Source organism: Thalassophryne amazonica, chromosome 23 (genome assembly GCF_902500255.1).
Source record: "Thalassophryne amazonica chromosome 23, fThaAma1.1, whole genome shotgun sequence".
Classification (NCBI taxonomy): domain Eukaryota; kingdom Metazoa; phylum Chordata; class Actinopteri; order Batrachoidiformes; family Batrachoididae; genus Thalassophryne; species Thalassophryne amazonica.
The window spans coordinates 3,209,112-3,227,119 of NC_047125.1; the positions used below are offsets into that span (position 1 = coordinate 3,209,112).

Genomic DNA, 18,008 nt, shown 5'->3' on the forward strand with positions numbered 1-18,008 from the left:
TAATTCATACAGGACAAAAAGTATTTGTCTGTTCTGAGTGTGGAAAAAGATTTGGACAAAAGGGTGCCCTGAAAACACACATGATAATTCATACAGGACAAAAAGCATTTGTCTGTTCTGAGTGTGGAAAAAGATTTGGACAAAAGGGTAACCTGAAAACACACATGCTAATTCATACAAGACAAAAAGCATTTGGCTGTTCTGAGTGCAGTCAAAGGTTTGGACAAAAGGGTCACCTCAAAACAAACATAATTCATACAGAGCAAAAATCATTTGTCTGTTCTGAGTGTGGTCAATGGTTTGGATGAAAGGTCCACCTGAACACACACATGATAATTCAATCGAGCACAAGAAAATGAGAATGATAACACAAGAATACCTAAACCGCTTAAAAAAGATCTGCAAAACAGAGTTGACGCCAAAAAACAAGATCACAGCCATAAACTGGTTTGCAATACCAGTGTTGACCTATGGGTTTGGCGTAGTCACTGGCCACAACGTGAGCTTAATAAGTTGGACACAAAAACCAGGAAGATGCTCACTCTCCACAGTCATATACAGAAATCAGTGCATGGACAGAATGTATCTCCCTCGCAGAGAAGGCGGTCTGGGTCTCACTGAAATCAACCAGGCCTACAGAGCGTCTATAATAAGTATTGGACAGTACTTAAAGAGCTCTGAAGAACAAATCATGAAAAAGGTCCACAACACCACAAGAAGACCTTATCCGAACAGACCTCAATCACTAAATTGGCAAAAAACTTTGGCGGAGAACTCTACAAGAGAGAGAAAGCAACAGTCTCACGCCTGCAACAAAGCTTGCAAGACAGACCAGAGAACAATACAGCAAAAGAGAAGGAAAATATCGAGTGGAAAGATGGAAACAGCACAAAAGAGCCGGACGATTCCAAGAAGAACTGGAAAAGGAATACATCGACAAAGTTGGATCAATGCAGTGGCTAAAAAATGGAGAACTTGGTTTTGATGGAGAAAGAATTCTCGGAGCACAAGATCAGGGACTTCTAACAAATGGCTTCAAAAAAATGTTCTGTGTATTGAGATGATGTGAAATCTTTCTATTTGAATCAGATTTCCAGTGTATATGTATCTTGAATTTATAGTTATTTTAAAATAATACACCACATACTTATATTATTTAGTGGGGTTTTTTGTTGTTTTTTAGAATCTTATCAACTCTTCTTCTGCCTTTATAATTGCACATACCTTTATCGGACACATGAGGGCAGCATTTCACCAAAACTAAAAGGCGTTCAGGGGATTTTCAAGAAGAAACCATCAGTTTGTCTGAAAGCACCAAATCTGGTGTTTCTGTTGATGAAACAGTCCACAAGCTGAGGTTTTCTGTCCTGTTTAAGGAGAATAAATCCTCTCATCATTAAGATTCTATAAGTGTATAATTAAGATTACTTATGACAGAATGTTATGGGTTAAAAAACAACAGAAAAGGTGACAAAGATCAAGTTCAGTACACACAGGAGCCAAAGGTTAAAGTTACTCCAAATTTGTTTAAATGTGGTTCAAATTACTATGATCAGTTAAATAATGTGGTATATACTTCAATCTGATTGGAGTATTTTTAAATGTTGACCCCTTGGTTGACCTCTACCTGGCTCCAGCTGCCACCCTGGGACGGCTCCATGTGTTACTGAACCACAAGGCAAAATGTCACATCAGACATAAATTAAATTGATTTTTTTTCTGTGTTTTGACAAACTCCAGATAAACTCAAGAAACCCTTTAAAAAGGACAGAATCGGCTGTTTTTTCCACCTGTGTGGAAGCTGTAACGTTATTTTAACACCAATTTTCAGCTGTAGAGCAAAATGTCAGACTATCTTCACTGGTGTTTGCCCATCTTGTTTTTCTTGATGTCATATTGTGCCAACATGAAGACGAACTCGACATCTTGTTGGCCGCAATATCGTCTGAATTCCTTTATTAATGTGACAATATAAAATTTAACACCTCAGTGCTGAATGGATCACTGAGGTCCACATATGTGACCAAGAGGAAAACACCGTAAAAGCAGCAGCTGCTCTCCACTGTGAGGAGACGTAGTGCACGTGCACGTCCATTAGTTATGAGCTCACTGTTAAAAACAGTCTCTGCTGGAGGTTCAGCTTTGTGCACACTCATAAGTGTCATCAATGCAGTAACTGAAAAATCTAAGAAATACATCAGTGTGATCAGGCAGCCTGTAAAAACAGCTGAGTGTTGCACGTTCACAGCAGCAGCTATAATGGGGTTAAAACAGTCTTGCACACATCCGGATTTAAAATCTGACAGACTCTCAATAAAACAAAATAGTAACAAAAGCAGAGATTTCTAACCTCAACCAATCCGGATCACCTCCGATATTTAGTGGAGTCTTCCAGGCCCTAATATCTATCTGTGGTGAAAATTGGGTGAGAATAATTTCAGCCGTTTTGACGTAATTCTTCAAAGTCTATATAAAGTTAAGCTTGATTCAGAATTCAGATCCAGATCACCTCCAGAATTTAATGGAGTCTTCCATGGCCTAATATGTATCTGTTGAAACTTTCAACAAAATTTGTGCAGTAGTTTTGATGTAATCCTGCTAACATTTGTTTTTTTCTTATTGCTTATACAACCCCTGGCAAAAATTATGGAATCACCGGCCTCAGAGGATGTTCATTCAGTTGTTTAATTTTGTAGAAAAAAAGCAGATCACAGACATGACACAAAACTAAAGTAATTTCAAATGGCAACTTTCTGGCTTTAAGAAACACTATAAGAAATCAGGAAAAAAATTGTGGCAGTCAGTAACGGTTACTTTTTTAGACCAAGCAGAGGAAAAAATTATGGAATCACCCTGTAAATTTTCATCCCCCAAATTAACACCTGCATCAAATCAGATCTGCTAATTGACATTGACCCTATGCCATGACATTGACCCTGTGTGTCTTTTTGCAAGGAATGTTTTTGCAGTTTTTGCTCTATGGCAAGATGCATTATCATCTTGAAAAATGATTTCATCATCCCCAAACATCCTTTCAATTGTCCAAAATATCAACATAAACTTGTGCATTTATTGATGATGTAATGACAGCCATCTCCCCAGTGCCTTTACCTGACATACAGCCCCATATCATCAATGACTGTGGAAATTTACATGTTCTCTTCAGGCAGTCATCTTTATAAATCTCATTGGAACGGCACCAAACAAAAGTTCCAGCATCATCACCTTGCCCAATGCAGATTCCAGATTCATCACTGAATATGACTTTCATCCAGTCATCCACAGTCCACAATTGCTTTTCCTTAGCCCATTGTAACCTTGTTTTTTTCTGTTTAGGTGTTAATGATGCCTTTCGTTTAGCTTTTCTGTATGTAAATCCCATTTACTTTAGGCGGTTTCTTACAGTTCGGTCACAGACGTTGACTCCAGTTTCCTCCAGTTTCCTCCCATTCGTTCCTCATTTGTTTTATTGTACATTTTTCGATTTTTGAGACATATTGCTTTAAGTTTTCTGTCTTGACGCTTTGATATCTTCCTTAGTCTACCAGTATGTTTGCCTTTAACAACCTTCCCATGTTGTTTGCTTGCCTCTACTGGTGGTTGGCTCTCACTGCGGTATTGTATCACTTCCTGTTCCGGAGCACAGCGGTGTTTTGCTGCATCTGTTAGCTGTTTAATCTGCGCAGTTAGATTGATGTCGTTACCTAGATAACGATTTGCTTCAGTGTAATCTTCACGTGCCTTAACTAAAGCACTCCCTCTGCTGAATCACCTCTAAATTATTTTACACATTATTCACTTTGTGTGTTTTTAGGAATCCGCTAGCTTAGCGCAGCTACTAGCTCTTAGCCGGTTTAGCATGGCGGCTTCTCCTGTCTCTCCCGCACTTTTCTACTCTGGGTGCGAAATGTTTAGTTATTCCTCGGCCTCCTTTAGCAGTAATGGTACTTGTAATAAGTGTAGCTTATTCGTAGCTTTGGAGGCCAGGCTGGGCGAATTGGAGACTCGGCTCCGCACCATGGAAAATTCTACAGCTAGCCAGGCCCCTGTAGTCGGTGCGGACCAAGGTAGCTTAGCCGCCGTTAGTTTCCCTCTGGCAGATTCCGAGCAGCCGGGAAAGCAGGCCGACTGGGTGACTGTGAGGAGGACGCGTAGTTCTAAACAGAAGCCCCGTGTACACCGCCAACCCGTTCACATCTCTAACCGTTTTTCCCCACTCGGCGACACACCCGCCAAGGATCAAACTCTGGTTATTGGCGACTCTGTTTTGAGAAATGTGAAGTTAGCGACACCAGCAACCATAGTCAATTGTCTTCCGGGGGCCAGAGCAGGCGACATTGAAGGAAATTTGAAACTGCTGGCTAAGGCTAAGCGTAAATTTGGTAAGATTGTAATTCACGTCGGCAGTAATGACACCCGGTTACGCCAATCGGAGGTCACTCAAATTAACATTGAGTCGGTGTGTAACTTTGCAAAAACAATGTCGGACTCTGTAGTTTTCTCTGGGCCCCTCCCCAATCGGACTGGGAGTGACATATTTAGCCGCATGTTCTCCTTGAATTGCTGTCTGTCTGAGTGGTGTCCAAAAAATGAGGTGGGCTTCATAGATAATTGGCAAAGCTTCTGGGGAAAACCTGGTCTTGTTAGGAGAGACGGCATCCATCCCACTTTGGATGGAGCAGCTCTCATTTCTAGAAATCTGGCCAATTTTCTTAAATCCTCCAAACCGTGACTATCCAGGGTTGGGACCAGGAAGCAGAGTTGTAGTCTTACACACCTTTCTGCAGCTTCTCTCCCCCTGCCATCCCCTCATTACCCCATCCCCGTAGAGACGGTGTCTGCTCCCAGACCACCAATAACCAGCAAAAATCTATTTAAGCATAAAAATTCAAAAAGAAAATATAGCACCTTCAACTGCACCACAGACTAAAACAGTTAAATGTGGTCTATTAAACATTAGGTCTCTCTTTTCTAAGTCCCTGTTAGTAAATGATATAATAACTGATCAACATATTGATTTACTCTGCCTTACAGAAACCTGGTTACAGCAGGATGAATATGTTAGTTTAAATGAGTCAACACCCCAGAGTCACACTAACTGCCAGAATGCTCGTAGCACGGGCCGAGGCGGAGGATTAGCAGCAATCTTCCATTCCCGCTTATTAATTAATCAAAAACCCAGACAGAGCTTTAATTCATTTGAAAGCTTGACTCTTAGTCTTGTCCATCCAAATTGGAAGTCCCAAAAACCAGTTTTATTTGTTGTTATCTATCGTCCTCCTGGTTGTTACTGTGAGTTTCTCTGTGAATTTTCAGACCTTTTGTCTGACTTAGCTCAGATATGCCTCAGTGTGACGTCATGTGGCGTAGAGGAATCTGACTGTTGTTTGTGACCTTCAGAGTATCCAGCCTTCTTGGAGACTGAGTGGGATCCTGGAAAAGATTCCTGCTGGAGACTCCTGAGTTCTACTTGGGGAAGTCAGTGCTCACGTGGATGACAAAGAAGAAACTCATGAGGCCGTTTGTCATGGATCCCCGGTGCTCCCAGTTTTTAAACATTTGGATTCATCTGTCAGTACAGAATAAACAGACACACACAGAACACCATGAGCTCCAAACTGATGGATCCTGACATAGATTTGGAATCATTTGGTCATAAACACAGGTACAGCTGTTCCACAACGGGGTCTGAACTCAGGTCAAGGCACACGACCTGTCAATCAAAGTGACCCCACCCCTAATTATTCAGAATGTTGTGGTGTGAAATCTGTCAAACTGAAGAAGAATCTCCCCCAGAGGAAACTATCTATGGAGACCAAAACTGTTTTAGTGCCAGGCTGTAAATATGTTTATGTTGGACATTTTAACATGGACTTCAATGGAACGATACTCCTTTTTGGAGCTGAACTCTTGCGGCCATTTAAGGGCAAGACTTTCCACTTCCGCTTTTCTTCATTTCATACAGGTGGAGGTTGAGGCTTGGTTCTTGGGTGTTGCGATGTACGCTGCCCTCTAGTGGTTACACTATGTTGAACAGTTGATTAGAACACGTTAACATTGTGCAGGGAACATGTTCCTTTGTGCATATGACAATAAAATTCTTTTGAATCCTTGAATCCTTAAATGCGTGCGACTAATTGCAGATCTGATTTTCTCAGCACATGAGGATTTGGAATCTTCAGGCACCTCATGATTCCATTCAGTTACCATCCAGAGGGGTGTGGTTCAATTATCAATCAGTTATCAATGCATTTTCATTGATCTTTTTTCTTACTGTGTGGCTGCTTGGTACTTTTCCAAGTAGAGTTTATACAACTGAACAGAGTTAATTCCAGTCGACAAGAGACGGCAGCTCCGGATACACGTGAGCAACGAAGCCGACGGAGCTATTCACAGAACGTCCAAAGAGGAGGAGAGGGAAGAGAGGCAGGCTAAATTCTAGGCTAAAGGTTAGAGCTACCACACAATAGCTTCCTAGTCTGTTACCAGCTGATATCCGCTCATAAGCTAAAGGCTCGGGCTACCAGACCGCAGCTGCCTCGTCTGTTACTTGCTGATATCCACTCCTAGGCTAAAGGCAAGAGCTACTAGGCCACAGCTGTCTAGTCTTTTACTAGCTGATGTTTGGTCTCTTGAAAACCAGATGATGAGCTGAGAACCAGACTAACCACCAGTGTGAGATCAGTTGTGCTCTGCGATAACATACATCTAAAGATGCAACTCTTCGAGTCATCTTACAATGACTGGAGCTCTCAGCCAGGAGGTCTTCTATCTGGACATACTGAACTCTGTTTCAACATGTGGGATTAGGTCCATTCTGGACCAGTTAAAATTACATAAATCCATAAAAAAAACCAATTGCGGTTCATTTTACACAAACATTTTTAATCTGCTGCCCTTGAGCATTTCACTAAAAATAAAATAAATAAACTGCAGGATCAACAAAATGTTCTTCCAAAATCCAGATGAGTGTAAACAGTTAATCCGGATCAGATTGACCCCTGAATATGTCTATGAACAAAGTTTTCAAGAAAAGCCAACTGGAACCCTTCAAGACCACAAAGTTAATGGAATCAAAATGGAAATAACAGATAACAGTGAATTGAAACTTAAAAAAAAAGAAGAAAATTTTAAGTGATCAAATTTCACGATGGAAATGAAAGAAATATGGTGAAAAAGACCATCAGCAGCCACAACAGTTACTTTGAGCATCACACACGAAACCAAATAATAAACTTAATGAGCAGCAAAATGTCAGTGATGGTGAATTATATCAGACAAGCAAAGTGTTTTTTTTTTTCTTTTCATAATTCTTGACTTCAGTCCAGATATCAGCCACACTGACCAGTTATCAGTGGAGATTGGAGTGGTCTCACTGGAGAAGCCCTGCTTAAAAGGAACATTCTCTGGGTTTTCTGGTGGCAGATGAGTCCACAGGTGAGCACTTGACATCCCTGATTTGGAAGAAACTTGAAGAGTTGAAAATTCCTTTTAAGGTCTGTAGAGGACAGAGAAGACAACGGGGCCAACATGAGTGGAAAAACAAGGGAGTACAAGCCGCCAGGCTCCCAGAAATAAATCCCAGAGGTTGTTTTGTGCCATGTGGGACAAAAACCTTAAACTTGGTTGTGGCTGATGCTGTAAAAACTCCACCGATGCTCCACGTGACTTTGGCATTTTGCAGAAGCTCTACATCTTGTTTTCAGCCTCCACACAGAGACGGAGCATTTTGAGAAAATCATGTGAACATTACTTTGAAGATGTGCTCTCAAACAAGGTGGGAAAGCAAAGTAAAGAAGTCTCCCAGCATGCACGTGGACTCTGCAGTTGGTCCCCTCAGAAAGACAGAGAGCGTCTCTGTGATTACAGAGAAAAGGGCTTTGTTTCTGCACAAATATTTGGAGGTGGAACCCAGGCACCCATACAGACCACTCCATCGGTCCCAACCAACACAGCACCGGAGCATCCAACAGCCAGCAAGCACTCGGCGCCCTCTTGTGCTGAGCAGTGCGTAACCAGCGACGACTCCCATGGAGATATCTATTAACAAAACCATTCGTATAAGCACTTTAACACTGCACACTTCAACACACACACACAGAGAGAGCGCCGTGGCCGGTACCTACCTGCCTTCACAGGAACACAGAAGTGGAACCCTCAAACAGACACCTGCAGCAAACCTCCACAAGTGAGAGAAAGAAGCGCTCTCTGCCCCTATTATGAGAACACCCTCCAACACTGATGGGCTGAAATCCAACAACCAGCTGAAGATAATTAAGTTCAGTCATACTGCTGCACAAGCAATAGTGCACAATCTCAAGCACAATGACTAAATTGGTTAATCTAAATCTTCACAAGGAAATTCTGTAACGGGTAAATATATTCTTTTAAAGAATATACACACACAGGCCATGTTTCTGCTCTGCTCCTGAAAAATTTCAAACAATTGCCAAAACAGAGAAAGAAAGCATCGGGCTGTTTTTATTACGAAAGTGAAATGTGAAGATGCGCACACACACACACACACACACACACACACACACACACACACACACACACACACACACACACACACACACACACACACACACACACACACACACACACACACACACACACACACACACACACACACACAGTGTGTGTGTTGAGAAACCATGTTTCTCAACACACACACACACACAGTGTGTGTGTTGAGAAACCATGTTTCTGCTCTGTTCCTGAAAAAAGTTGAGGCATTTTTCAACAGAAAAAGAAACCATTTGGATGTTTTCCCCTTTAAAAAATCTTGTGATGGAGAAATTTGATGATGCAAACAAGTGAGTGCACACCCACACACACACACACACACACACACACACACACACACACACACACACACACACACACACACACACAGTGTTTGTTGAGAAACCACGTTTGTGCTCTGGTCCTGAAAAAAGTTGAGACATTTCTTAACACAGAAAAAGAAACCATTTGGCTGTTTTCCTCTTTAAAAAAATATTGTGATTAAGTAGAAATTTGAGGATGGTAACACAGGCGCACATGCAAACAGAAACAGACACACACACTGTTCTGGTCTGTTCCTGAAAAAAGTTGAGGCATTTCCCAACACAGAAAAAGAAACCATTTGGTTGTTTTCCACTTTTAAAAAATCCTGTGATGGAGAAATTTGAGGATGCAAAAACAAGTGCGTGTGCGCGCACACACACACACACCCTGTCTGTGTTGAAAAACCACATTTCTGCTCTCTCTAAGAATTCAAGACAGAAAAAGAAACCATTTGGCTGTTTTCATCAAATTTGAGGATGCACAAACACACACAAACATGGACACATACACAGTGGCTGTTGAGAAACCGCGTTTCTGCACTCCTGAAAAAATTCAGACAATAGGGATGCACGCATGCGCACACACACGCATGTACATATATGCGCGTGCGCGCACACACGTACATATATGCGCGCGCGCGCACGCACACACACCGTCTGTGTTGAAAAACCACGTTTCTGCTCTCTCTAAGAATTCAAAACAGAAAAAGAAACTGGCTGTTTTCCTCAAATTTGAGGATCCACAAACAAACATGGACACAAACAGTGTCTGTTGAGAAACCACGTTTCTGCACTCCTGAAAAAATTCAGACAATAGGGATGCACGCATGCGCACACACACGCATGTACATATATGCGCGCGCGCGCACACACACGTACATATATGCACGAGCACACACACACGCATGTACATATATGCACGAGCACACACACACGCTGTTTGTGTTGAGAAACAGTGTTTCTGCTCCTGATAAAGTTGAGACATTTCTCAACACAGAAAAAGAAACCATTTGGTTGTTTTCCTCTTTAAAAATCTTGTGATGGAGAAATTTAAGAATTCAAACACAAGTGTACACACACACGCACGCACGTACGCCCTGTTTGTGATGAGGAACCATGTCTCTGCTCTGCTCCAGAAAAAAAAAGTTGAGGCATTTCTCAACACCGGAAAAATAAACCATTTGGCTGTTTTCATCAAATTTGAGGATGCAAACACACACACACACACACACACACACACACACACACACACACACACACACACACACACACACACACACACACACACACACACACACACACACACACACAGTGTCTGTTGAGAAACCACGTTTCTGCGCTCCTGAAAAATTCAGATAATAGGGATGCACGCACTCGCTCTCTCTCTCAAATTTGAGGATGCAAACACACACACAGTGTCTGTTGAGAAACCACGTTTCTGCGCTCCTGAAAAATTCAGATAATAGGGGTGCGCATGCACACTCTCTCTCTCTGGCTGTTTTCATCAAATTTGAGGATGCAACACACACACACACACACACACACACACACACACACACACACACACACACACACACACACACACACACACACACACACACACACACACACACACACACACAGTGTTGAGAAGTTATGTTTCTGCTCTGTTACTGAAAAAAGTTGAGGCAGTTCTCAACACAGAAAAAGAAACCATTTGGCTGTTTTCATCAAATCTGAGGATGCAAACACACACACACACGAACTCCCTCCGTCCCTGCGATTCCTGGACTCTGTTGAGATGTTCAAAAAGCAACTAAAGACTCTACTTTTTAAACAGGCTTTTCATGGCCAATAATCTTTTAGTACTGAGTGTTTTACTGTATATTTTTGTTTTACCTTGTAAAGCGCTTTGTGACCCCTGTCTGTGAAAAGCGCTATATAAATAAAGTTTACTTACTTACTTACTTACACACACACACACACACACACACACACAGTGTTGAGAAGATATGTTTCTGCTCTGTTCCTGAAAAAAAGTTGAGGCATTTCTCAACACAGAAAAAGAAACCATTTGTCTGTTATCCTCTTAAAAAAATTCTTGTGATGGAGAAATTTGAGGATTTAAACACAAGTGCACATGCAAACACACACACACACACACGCAAACACACACACACACACACACACAGTGTGTTGAGAAACCATGTTTCATGTTAGAAGTGTTTATTTCTTGCTAGCTTTTACATGCTATTTGAGAAACGTATAAATACATAAATAAAGCAATTTTAGACAGACCTGCCACTGGCGTCACGGCGCAGCTCTACTGCTAACACCCCACCATTCAAAACACCCCCAAACACACTGAAACAAAATGTGACTTTTTAACCTCTTAAAACAGGTCAAGGTTAGCCATCATTGAACTTGTCCAAGGTCTGTGTCCCAAGAATGTTCCCTGTGAATCCATCAGTCTGGATGAATTGGCTCCTTGCACCCATGAAGAGACAGATATAAGACTCTCTGTCTATGTCAGGCAAGCAGGAGCAGAGGACAGAAAAGTTCTCTTGATCAAAGACAATGACACAGATGTCTTCGTTACTGCAGTCAGCACCCTGCCAGTGCTTCTTCAAGAACTTGGTACAGAGAAACTTTGGGATTCCACTGGTCGAGGACAGAGGCTGGAATGGATTCCAGCACATGACCTAGTGGCTTGTTTTCTGTCTGATAAATAGGATGCCATCCATTTTATGGCATCCTCAGAAAAATTAAAGGATTGTAACTTTGACAATGAGCAGGGGGCTGCTTTTCTTCCATGCTTTCAGCAACAGTGATGTGGTGTCACCCTTCTGTGGGAAAGAAGTCTGTATGGCAGACATAAAATATGTTTCCTGAGGCCTCTGTTGTCCTCAGAAAACTCAGCCAATACCCACCACATCGACAGATCCAGACCCCCCCCCCACACACACACACCTCAAGCAGCCCTCCTTCAACATGTCAAATGTGCTACCTACCAGACAGGCTGCATATGGAGTCAGTCAAGAAGATGGGTTCAGAAAAGCAACCAGTGGCATACGTATATGCTGGACCACACTTCCACTTACTGCAGAGAGCTGCCAACAACTGATCAAGTGTGGCAACAAGCAGGGCTGGACTGGCATCTGAAAAGGGCCCGGGCACTTTTTGATCACCTGAGGGCCCGGCGCCGTTATATGTACGATATATATATAGACCTATATATGATGTCTGGAAGCATATGCTAAAGAAGAATGTATGTTTGCATCGTGCAGTTTCAACAATTGAAATTAAGTGCATCAGCCTACATTAAAGAGCCCACATTAAAAAAAAAATGCTTTTTCACTACTCACAAAAACCTTCTTCTTGGGGGAGATGGTCACAGTGTCAAAATGTTCGTTTCATGTTAAAGTGTTTGACAAAGAAACACTGCTAGAGATGCTTTTTATGGTTTATGAAATATACTATATATACACAATTACAAATAAGACAAATAAGGCCAATGGTGTGTGTGTGTGAGAGAGAGAGATGCAAAGACAGGCAAAGGAAAGAAAGAGAACAGCAATTGGTGCTCTGAGGGAGACAGAAAGCAGAGGTGAGGTCAGATATGCTAGATTCATCGCATACGGGCGGGCGGGCCTTCGAGAACCAAGGAGTTTCATTGGACCAGCCCAATGTGCCTCAGGAGAAGCATCCAATGGGCCACTATGTGTCATTTTTTTACCGCGCAATCAATAAAAAATTATATACATATATTTTTTAATAACAGACCCGGGGGAGCCCAAAATACAGGGGGGCCTGGCGGGATTTGCCCGGTACGCCAGATAGTCAGTCCAGCCGTGGCAACAAGACAAAATATTGTGGGAGGTGCAAATGCTAACAATTTGGCCTCATGTGCACAGCCTTGTGCATCTGCAAATGTCTGGACCATTTCAGATTACAGTCATTTGTGGAGAAGAACAAAGACAAATTTAATATTCAACTAGTTTTTCTAATAACTTGTTAATGTACAGCAAAGTTCTCATGAGCATAATTACGTTACATCCTCACAGTCCTGTCCAGAGTGAACCCCGTCCCTGCCTCATGCCCTATGACTGCTGGCACAGGCTCCAGCCCCCCACAACCCTTAATTGGACTAAGCGGTTGAAGATGAGTGAGTGTGAGTATAATTGGTGTGATTGTGATAATAACAGGCACCTGACGCCTCAAATCATCACATTCAGCAGCCAAGAATGTTTACTTCGTGGCATTCGTGACTTGTCATGTGTAAATGCAACATTAATGATCTTCATTTCTCTTGAATAAATGATCATTAATAAGATGCAGGAGTTTGCTGAAGCTGCTCAGTCACACTGACAGTGATTCCAGTTTGTCAGCGTGCACACTGAGTCACTTCATGCAGCCTGAGCAGATCAGATGTGACAGATGTGGTGGAACCAGCGCTTTTTACTGCACCTGATTGTTCATGTGAAGCTTCATGTGTCTGATCAGTGTTTCAGCTTCCTTATAGAAATGCACTGACACTTCTGTCTCCTCACAGCTTGTGGACAGTTACGTCAGCAGCGCGGGATATTTCAAACCCACACCTCCCTGCCAACATGAACCATCACAATATATATATAGTCTTATGATTGTTTTTTTATATTAATAATATTTGAATAAAATGTACATAAAAGCAAAGCACTTTTATAACTTTATTATGATGTGTTTCACTGTTTTCAAATTAATTTTAAGAAATAACAAAAAATGTGTTTGGTTTTTTTTCTTTCCATCTGATTAAATACATTCTGCAGTGAAGTGCATTTTTTTTTAACAAAATGCCAGTGACCTTTGACCTGGGCTTAAAGAACATAGATTTAGGCTTCAACAGACGCTGACCAGGAAACTGTCACAAACACAGTGTGTGGACTTTGGTCAGCTTTGTGCCAGGTGCCATCCTGACACCCACAGACGGCTACAATCTAACAGAATTCCAGGTTACATGTCTGGAATGTTAGAATGACATCAGTTTAAAAAGAAATTCTTAAAGAATGACCTTTAAACTAAGTGAAAACTCATTTCTACAACATGACATAAATGAAATAAAAATATCAAAGCTAAAATCAGACCCTTTATTGGAAAAAGTAAATCTTCACTCTGACGGCCAGTTTTCTTCAGGCAAGTGGGGATGGATCCAAGAACCTTTCCAAGTCACTGAGTGTGTCTTGAACTTCATTTCCCTCAGTCATTAAGAAATACAAACATTGTGGTACTGTGTGGTAATTCTGTGTTAAGTAGGTAGTTCTCAAAAACTGAGTGACTGTGCAGGAAGGACACGACTGACGGAAGCCACGAAGACACCCAGACAACCCTGAAGAAGTTACAGGCTTCTGTAGCTGTGATTGGAGGAATTGTGCACAGTGCATGTTTTGCATTTTGCATCACCAGTTATACAGCTTCATGATGAAGTGGTACAGAGGAGGATTTTCTTAAAAAGAAGACCTGAAAGTTTAGCTACAAACTGTCCGAAGGTACATTTGATCTATTTTGGTTAAAGAAAATCCTTTTCTGCTCGACTCCACCATGAATCTTCTGGAACATCCTTTCTGTTCTTTTTCCAGGTAGCCACCAGTGTCCAGATGTTCATAAATGTCATCAGTTATGATTCCTGTCAGCCATTTGTATGTTGTTGTTAGGCAGCAGATGGGTCTGTACTTGTTGGGAAGCTGTGTTTCTTTGGTCTTTGGTAGTAGGCTTGTGTTCCCTGTCGTTAGTCAGTCTGGTGTTTCCTCTTCTCCGTTCAATATTTTTGTGAAAGTCACAGCATAATGTTGGTGTAATGCTGTCAGTCTTTTCAGCCAAAAATTTGGGATTTTGTCGATGCCAGGTGCCTTGAAGTTACTGTATTCACTCATTTTCTTTCTGATTTCCTCTTCAGTGATTACAATTGCTGGCATTTGTTTTGTTTTTGTTTTATTTTTTCAATCCACTCAGCCTCTTGGTGTTTTCAATTTCTTCTTTCGCAGGTGGTTGTACTTCTATTGTGTCATTTGCAAACTTCCTGTGCACAAGTCTGGGTTATTTTGCAAATTGCTTGTTTATCTGTTTTGCTTGTATTTTCTTGTCTTTGTTCCTAATCTCTGCCGCAAAATCTTTCACTCAGGCTTGATGTTCAGCCTTCCACCCAGCTGTTTATCTTCAATATTGTATTTCCCAAAAATGTTATTTGGGAGATCTCTGCTCTTCAGTGGCTGATTTTTTGTTGTAATTTCTTTTACCATTGTGGCACAGTATTATTTTTCTTTATTGTGGTTCCTTTTCTCTCAAAATCTTGTGGGGCTAATTTACTTTGTATGTACCATGCCGGTCCATAATTTACACAGTTTAAATCTGCCAATGTGGTTCCTTCTGGGACCAATTTAGTCAGTCCCAGGTTAACTTTTTGCAGGACAGTTTTGAATTTTTTTATTCTCCTGTAATTTAGTCAGCTTTGGAAGCTCTTTCATGTCCATTTTTCTTGTTTCTTCAATCTTATTTGCCAAATCTTCTTCTTTAGCTTTAGCAAAAAGGAAAGTTTTAAGCCTAATATTAAAAGTAGAGAGGGTGTCTGTCTCCCTGATCTGAATTGGGAGCTGGTTCCACAGGAGAGGAGCCTGAAAGCTGAAGGCTCTGCCTCCCATTCTACTCTTACAAACCCTAGGAACTACAAGTAAGCCTGCAGTCTGAGAGCGAAGCGCTCTATTGGGGTGATAAGGTACTATGAGGTCCCTAAGATAAGATGGGACCTGATTATTCAAAACCTTATAAGTAAGAAGAAGAATTTTAAATTCTATTCTAGAATTAACAGGAAGCCAATGAAGAGAGGCCAATATGGGTGAGATATGCTCTCTCCTTCTAGTCCCTGTCAGTACTCTAGCTGCAGCATTTTGAATTAACTGAAGGCTTTTCAGGGAACTTTTAGGACAACCTGATAATAATGAATTACAATAGTCCAGCCTAGAGGAAATAAATGCATTAATTAGTTTTTCAGCATCACTCTGAGACAAGACCTTTCTAATTTTAGATATTGCACAAATGCAAAAAAGCAGTCCTGCATATTTGTTTAATATGCGCATTGAATGACATATCCTGATCAAAAATGACTCCAAGATTTCTCACAGTATTACTAGAGGTCAGGGTAATGCCATCCAGAGTAAGGATCTGGTTAGACACCATGTTTCTAAGATTTGTGGGGCCAAGTACAATAACTTCAGTTTTATCTGAGTTTAAAAGCAGGAAATTAGAGGTCATCCATGTCTTTATGTCTGTAAGACAATCCTGCAGTTTAGCTAATTGGTGTGTGTCCTCTGGCTTCATGGATAGATAAAGCTGGGTATCACCTGCGTAACAATGAAAATTTAAGCAATGCTGTCTAATAATACTGCCTAAGGGAAACATGTATAAAGTGAATAAAATTGGTCCTAGCACAGAACCTTGTGGAACGTCATAATTAACCTTAGTCTGTGAAGACGATTCCCCATTTACATGAACAAATTGTAATCTATTAGATAAATATGATTTAAACCACGACAGCGCAATGCCTTTAATACCTATGGCATGCTCTAATCTCTGTAATAAAATTTTATGGTCAACAGTATCAAGTATCAACAGGACAAGCACAGAGATGAGTCCACTGTCTGAGGCCAAAAGATCATTCGTAACCTTCACTAATGCTGTTTCTGTACTATGATGAATTCTAAAACCTGACTGAAACTCTTCAAATAGACCATTCCTCTGCATATGATCAGTTAGCTGTTTTACAACTACCCTTTCAAGAATTTTTGAGAGAAAAGGAAGGTTGGAGATTGGCCTATAATTAGCTAAGACAGCTGGGTCAAGTGATGGATTTTTAAGTAATGGTTTAATTACTGCCACCTTAAAAGCCTGTGGTACATAGCCAACTAATAAAGATAGATTGATCATATTTAAGATCAAATCATTAATTAATGGTAGGGCTTCCTTGAGCAGCCTGGTAGGAATGGGGTCTAATAGACATGTTGATGGTTTGGAGGAAGTAACTAATGAAAATAACTCAGACAGAACAATCGGAGAGAAAATACCGGCATCACTGAAAGCAGCCAAAGAGAACGATATGTCTTTGGGATGGTTATGAGTAATTTTTTTCTCTAATAGTTAAAATTTTATTAGCAAAGAAAGTCATGAAGTCATTACTAGTTAAAGGAATACTTGGCTGAATAGAGCTCTGACTCTTTGTCAGCCTGGCTACAGTGCTGAAAAGAAACCTGGGGTTGTTCTTATTTTCTTCAATAAGTGATGAGTAGTAAGATGTCCTACCTTTACAGAGGGCATTTTTTATAGAGCAACAGACTCTTTTTCCAGGCTAAGTGAATATCTTCTAAATTAGTGAGACGCCATTTCCTCTCCAACTTCCGGGTTATCTGCTTTAAGCTGCGAGTTTGTGAGTTATACCACGGAGTCAGGCACTTCTGATTTAAGGCTCTCTTTTTCAGAGTAGCTACAGCATCCAAAGTTGTCCTCAATGAGGATGTAAAACTATTGACGAGATACTCTATCTCACTTACAGAGTTTAGGTAGCTACTCTGCAATGTGTTTGTATATGGCACTGGAGAACATAAAGAAGGAATCATATCCTTAAACCTAGTTACAGCGCTTTCTGAAAGACTTCTAGTGTAATGAAACTTATTCCCCACTGCTGGGTAGTCCATCAGAGTAAATGTAAATGTTATTAAGAAATGATCAGAGAGAAGGGGGTTTTCAGGGAATACTGTTAAGTCTTTAATTTCCATACCATAAGTCAGAACAAGATCTAAGGTATGATTAAAGTGGTGGGTGGACTCATTTACATTTTGAGCAAAGCCAATTGACTGTAACAATAGGTTAAATGCTGTGCTGAGGCTGTCATTCTCAGCATCTGTGTGGATGTTAAAATCGCCCACTATAATTATCTTATCTGAGCTAAGCACTAAGTCAGACAAAAGGTCTGAAAATTCACAGAGAAACTCACAGTAACGACCAGGTGGACGATAGATAACAACAAATAAAACTTTTTTGGGACTTCCAATTTGGATGGACAAGACAAAGAGTCAAGCTTTCAAATGAATTAAAGCTCTGTCTGGGTTTTTGATTAATTAATAAGCTGGAGTGGAAGACTGCTGCTAATCCTCCGCCTCGGCCCGTGCAACGAGC

At 41.0% G+C, this 18,008-nt stretch overlaps 1 protein-coding gene across 1 annotated transcript in view; it reads left to right on the top strand.

Moving 5' to 3' along the window:
- Window positions 1-18,008, top strand: part of LOC117504818 — a 3,434,143-nt gene that overhangs the window by 733,731 nt on the left and 2,682,404 nt on the right. The gene's annotated exons all lie outside the window — the stretch shown is intronic.